Below are 6,996 nucleotides of genomic sequence, written 5' to 3' on the forward strand. Positions count from 1 at the left end.
GATGCATGGCGTTCCTTGTGCCATGATACTCGAACCAGTATCAATTTAGCCCATATGAAGTCCTCATGCGTAAAATAGTTCAAGGGACACAATTTTTCAGCTGCATCCCTACAGTTTCCAAGGACGGACACTGTGTAGGCGTTGTATAAATGACGGGCTTCAGGAAGGTTTAGTCCACACGGGACGCACCAGGCTGCCAAGTTTAGCTTCAAAGAGAGGAAGTCTTAAATACCCAGGAAATGGGGTAAGATTTGGGCGGAATTTGATATGATATTATGACGGCATGGTAAGTAATCTAGCTTTATAGACTGTCTCATGTGGGTGGGCACTACTTTTTGGGAACTTCAAACGTGTATGGACTCTAACTGCTGAAGAAACTTTTTGGCGGCGCTGTAATTGTGGAATGGATTTCCTTGTGACGAATCTATGGTGGATAATTGTACGGTAGATCTCTGTACTTATACCGTAAACCGTGAAAGCTTTTAATCGAACGCACAGCACGCAGACAACAACTTACGAAACATGTCGATAAAACAGCCACTCAAACGTCTAACGCAGTTGTATCCTCCGGGAATTATTCTTATTCATCGGATATAAATGCTGGATTTCACGTCTGGCTCTTATCTTGAATCCGAACGCTCACACGACAGGATACACGCGCCAGAACAGAAGAATGCCCACCGAGGCATGACGACCGCTCGACGTCAGGAGTCGCAGTACGCGTGCCCAGACCGCAGTTCTTGCTCACGGCTGGCGTGATTCTAATCTTCAGCCCCTGGTTAAGAATAACAAGCCGTTGAAAGACGACATCGATTTTCTATTTACAGTTTGAACCCGTGTTCCACCATTACAAGTACGAGTTACGAGTATGGTAGTTACCGTAAGTCTTGCGACGTAAGAGCGAGGCAACTGCTATCGGGATATCGGATTTGCGTAAGACTTCCCCTTTACCTCAGTTAGAACCGGAACAAGTATTAACGGCGCTATCTGTCACACTGTTAACACCTTAAACTCCATCAGGTACCGCCAGGCTCAGTTAAACAAACTTTACGATTTCCTACATGAGAGGATTAGCGGGTATTTCAGGCGGTATAATCGCTTTGCCCAAATGCGCTGTCTATGGTGCTGAAAGTGTTGTGGTTGTAAGCCGGTGGAAATAAACCAATTGTATTGTATTGGGTGGGCCGACTACTCTCTCTTAAAGCAGCCAAGGGCTGAATTGTGAGGAGCTTATAATATATTGGGTCTTAGTCGCAAGGGTCTGGAGCGGCTGCTCTCCCCAAGCACGGGACCCAACCGAAGCTAGGTACTCATTTATACCCGAGTGAAGTGAGGAAAGTCGTGCCTAAAGTGCCTTTCCCAAGGGCAAAATATCGGTGACATCGATCAAGATTCGAACCCGAGACCTCTTGCGCCAAAGCCGGGCACTCTACCGTTACGCCAAACCGACAACGTAGAGGGATCCTTCAGCTGCATATTTCGGCGTGCGAGTGTTTCGCTAAAGTTTAATGATGTATTAAATTCCCATCGCCTCTTCACAGAACTGTAAATGCCACAAAGCCTTCATAGTGGTTCTGACCGCAGGTAACGCAAAATGACCTGAAGGCAAATACCCTATCATTCATACGTGCAGGCACTCCCAAAAGTTTCCTAATATTATTGTTAGGCTATTGCTAAGTTGCTAAGCTTTCACAGCCAGCCTTAATACAATAGTTTAGATAGCTTCAGAGGTGCAGGGACACATGGACTTAAGATTTTTCGAACGACTTCCTTACCCCATTAGGTCATTGTTAGGATTGGAATCCACACGAGTTCTTATTTCCAGGAACAAAATTGTACTTTCAACATTACAGTTAAAAATAGGTATTACTTAAAACCTATTTCCCATGATGTCGATTCCGTCAGGGCTTCATCACATTCCCCTGCATACGCACGAAATTAAGAACCGTTACAGGCAGACTCTTCGGAATGTTCACAAAGAATGGATTAGGTTAACTTCCTGCTCTTGTCATCAAGAAATTCACCATTGTTATTACATCCTCTTCATGCCGTTTCCTTATGAGACAGGAGTCTGCGAGAGCATCTTTATGACAGGAAACACGGCTATAGACTTACGGCACGGTACCGGTAAGCCTTCCGTGCGCTGCAAAGATATACCCTGACAGACAAATGACTAAGCCATTTCTTGGAAAGTACGCCATGTCGTCTTCTAACTAGCTGGAAGCACCGTTGCTAATAGCAAACCGTTCAACCGTGTAAAATTAACAACCAGCCTGGAAACTGCGTTTTCGATTCTCTCTCCGGTGTTTCCGAATGGCTTATAGATCGTGAGTGTGCATTAAAGAAAATGAAATGACTAGGCAATCGGTATGTATGTGTAATAATATTGCAACATGTTATCAATTTCTCAACTTTGTCTTTAAAACCGCTATCAGTTCCACATAATCGAAACTTGCGTTTACACTGTACAATGCTAGAGCTAGACATTGGATCATATGTCCATATTCTAGCAGTATACCTTGAAGCAACCATTATGTTCTTGTACTCACTCACTCAGCAATAGTCTTCCACAAGCTTAATGTCATTTATAATTCAGTTAACCAACAGTGTCTTTCCAAAGTTTCCATTTCTTTTTAAATTTCAGCGACTGGTAACCTGGTTATGTGATAACGAAACGAATTAGCCGGCAAATCCCCCTGTTCTACAGCTTTATTCCGGCTGCATTAACAGGTCACTGCCCTGTTCGGGAATGAACGACACCCGGGGAATTCTCACCACAGCCGACCGTCAATCCGACCCGTTGGATGACTTAAAGGGCAAAGGGTTGAAATAACAGAGGCTTGAAATGAATAGAGCGAAAGACAGACGCACTAAAACATGGGGAATGAAAGGCGTTCGCCTCGCTGAGGGCGTAGTCATGGGCTACCGAGGAACGTGACAACGTTACCAAAGTAGGCGGTTCACAATAGCCTGGTATCCGCCCGATTCTTCATCCAGTCCGCTCCTCTGGTCACTTTGTAAATTCCCTGAAAGAATAAGCGACAGGAAACTGATCAAAGTAGTTATGGCTGTGATATGTTTTAATTAAAGACCATGGCAATAACAATAAATGATTTTATGTGTTAGTCTGACCTTGTTGGCATGGTATGCTTGTAATTGTGTCCCTATTTCCACCTGCTCCACCATACCTTCCGTGTTGTATGTGGTAAATTGTAATAAACAAATAAATAGATAAATAACTATTCATTCAAAAGACATGCTTTGGAACGATTTGCGGACGTCATTCTTGATAAAGAAGCAAGGAAAGGTTCACATAGAACTGGTGGAACTGTCAATAGCAGATCCCTACAAGTCATGGCCCAGATAATATGCACAACTTCATACATTGTAGGGCGCCACTTTCCTTTGGTCTCTCTCGTAATCGTTACTTGCATGGCCATGCCCAGCGACTTTACTTCCCTTTACTTGAAATTTTATATCGCTAGATAACTTTAAATTACACCAACGTAAATGTACACACAGCCACTTCTCTTAACAGCCTGCTTACACTCTGTTGTAAAGTTCATGTGTGCGCCACGTTTAAACAGCCTCAATTTCTCCTGGTATGGCATGAGCAGACGGCTTTACGGACGAGGTTTTGTTTTATGTGTTGGTTCTGAGAAGCTGAGCCTTTCTGGTTTACGAGAAGGATATCTTCTGGAGGCATATGCTCTTCTGTGGTCTTCAAGATTACACATGGGTGGCCTTCCATGTACAGATATATGTTATGGGTAAAACATTTAGTTCATAGCTATATACTATAGACGAGTTTTCGCTTGATGTGGTAGTTCTGAGACACGGAGCCTCTGGGGTTTACTAGGAGTGACACTTCTGTAGAAATGTGCTTTTTCGACCTTTGAGACTACGAATCTGTAACTAACGATCGCTTTTATGCGTATTTTATGATAGTCTCTGGGCGTTTACGGCGGATATTCATGTGCGGCGATTATGTTTGCGGTTTGTCTTCCATCCCTGAGCACTTCGTTTGTGCGATATGATGGAATTTACCACCCCTAAGTCTGCTCGTCTCTTATCACCGGCGTCAACGTTCAGATACTCATTTCATATCAGTCTCAATGTAATCTTTGTTAAAAATGTCGTAAAACTGAACTTCTTTTTATGCATACGCATGAATTAAGACAAAAGTCTGTTGAACTGAGTCTCTTTGAGTTAAATTTAGTATACATTTTGCGGGGAGATTGATTGTGAACTTTCGGTTGAACGAAAAGGTCTTTGATATGTTTTTGTGAGGGGCGCCTGTGTCTAGTGATGTCTAGATCGGCTTCGTCATTAATTCTGTACTCATAAAAGATCCGATATGGTGTTTTTAACCTTTAAATAAAACCATCTGTCGCCGGCCATAAACGAATACTATCTGTGCCATGCATCATTACATACAAAGTACGGGGACATTTGATAGACGAAAGGAAAAGAAAATTGCTTAATAAATTCGTTTATTCCTAACTAAAGTGTGGGGCGTGCATGTTACGCCGTGTATCAATCATTGTACAACTATCAATGTATAGATGTACGAGTATGGTGTATGTCCACGAGACCATGACAAGGAAACATTAAAATTCCGATTATCACCGTTTTTTACAAGTCAAAGAATCTAATAGATATAAGATAAAGACTTACCAAGAAACAGCATCCAGACACAAGCTCCCGTAGATGGCACTTACAATATCAAGTGATCTGAGACAAGCCGAGTAAGTCTTTTGGCTGTTGTGCCTTTCATATCCAACTGTACAACTGCGCGGTTTGTTTCCCAACTGTATATATATATATGCCCACACAATTTCTGCTCCCTCAAGTGAGTAGAATTAGATTTAAGTTGTTGTGATTACAGTTGATCCGATGAGTCAGACTCTAGTAGGTTTAGAGGAGATGAAAGTCAAGCTCACAATAATGTTGACATTCCAAGTATAATCGACACATTCCTGTTTAAGCAGATTTGTTGCCAAGAACACCATGGCGTTTTCATCACAGTACAAAGCCATATGATTTGTAAGTGATAGTTTTGGTGGCGTTGCAGAGCTTAAGATAATCTCCCAGTTTTTTTATTAAATTTCCTGCCTCGGGTTAACATTTTATTATTTCTTTGATCGTGGCTTAAGTAGTATAATTTTCACTAATTTGGGGTTTGAGAATTTGACCACAAACAGAAAAAACTGATTGAGAAAATCGACTTTGCACTGAACATTTTACACCTGCTGGGTCAAATGTGTAAACCCTTTGGTCACCAAATGTCACTACATATATATGCAGCTCAGCTTAAACCCTATCTAGACTGGGGAGGGGGGTGGGGGCTTAAAAGTGCCCGCGCCAACTTTGATGTCAGATAGCATCCAAACGGCTCGTGCTAGAACCACCAAACTTGGTGACTTTTCCTAAAATATTGTTGGCAACAATTTTATAGCAGTGAGATAAGTTTATGATTTTTCGTGTTGGCATGGAAACGGGTTTCTGACAGGCATTTTTCATTTTTCTGCCAAATTCATTTATTTTGATTTAAACAATAAAGTTTTCAGGCTTTTATGTAATTTTTATCGAAGATAATTATATTCGAATTGACGAGAAATCACTCATTATAGAAATTACCTTTTGCGTAACATCATTAGGTGATTCGATTTTAGACATCCAGGGAGACATATTCGGCAGCAGTTAATTTGTATCCCGCAAATCACGTCTGTTACTGTGGGACTAAAGGCGACCGCACGGTGGACTCCAGTTCAGCCGAGTGGTTTGATTATGTTGCAGGGCCCGCACACTCAAAGTAACGTTAAAACTACTTATCGCAAGGGCCTCCAAGAACAGTGTCAATCACTGAGATGGGCAACCCTGGCTACCGGTAAAAATTAAAGAAAATAGATAAACAAAAGATGCCAACTAAACACAACCATAATTTCTGCTATACAGCTTTCGAGCTAAATATCTTGGGTGCACGTTTGTGTTTACGATTAGGGTATTGTACTTAAATGGCCCCGTACGTTTAATTGTCATGATTCACAACGTTGAATATTTACCAAGGACTCCACGCGTGTGTTGAATGCGTCTCAGGCACGGAGGCAATTATTTCCAGAAAATGTCAACAACGTAAATTTATTGTAATAAATGGGACGTTCCTACATGTAAGTAAAGGGTCTTATTTTTCTCCCTGCACAAAGACACAACTGTCACCATAACACCAAATGTCTTCATCGTTTCAGCATGAAAACCCCATAATATAATATGCATTTTAAACAGACGAGCTTTTCTTCTATCGCTGTGTTGTTTTGATTTTTCTAGTTAGAACAATCTCAGATAGTCAGCAAGCTTCTTGGTATGAAAAACAAGATTTAAGATGCCTGTTTTTTTATTATAACCTAGTGACGCACGAAAAGTAGGAGAAACAGTCGTGCTTATAAGATAGATTTAGTCTTATCAAAATAGAATCGAGACAGACAGACAGCCAGACGGACATAGTGAGCGAGTTACCCAATATAAAAAATGGCAGACCGGGGCTGATATACCTGCACTTTACCCCGCTTTTCATGACGCATTATTCCCCCTGTACCATCTGTTGAGCCGCCTCACTTACTCCATACATCTCTGCATAACGTGACATTTCTGTGACTATCCGTTGAACCGGCGGCATATGGAGATGTTTTCTGTAGCCCAGGGGGAACGCGTGGATAGATCTGTCAGCTAGGCGGGGAAATATTCACGAGATGAGGGATGATGGGGCTGGATTCCCTTGGTGTCCTTCTGATGGGAGATCGCTCGGAAAGGCCACAGTGTGTTCACGGCAAACTGTGGAGATTGATGCATTCTTAGGGAACATACTTATCAACTACGTATGACCTAGGGATTGAATAAAAGGTTGAAGTTAAGGCAAGCTGATATATGACTTGGGATTCTAAAGTACACCCACACCTTTTTGCTTAGTCAACAGAGATTATATAACAACAAATCTCT

Source organism: Branchiostoma belcheri, unplaced genomic scaffold (assembly GCF_001625305.1).
Source record: "Branchiostoma belcheri isolate BF01 breed outbred unplaced genomic scaffold, Haploidv18h27 scaffold1, whole genome shotgun sequence".
Lineage (NCBI taxonomy): Eukaryota > Metazoa > Chordata > Leptocardii > Amphioxiformes > Branchiostomatidae > Branchiostoma > Branchiostoma belcheri.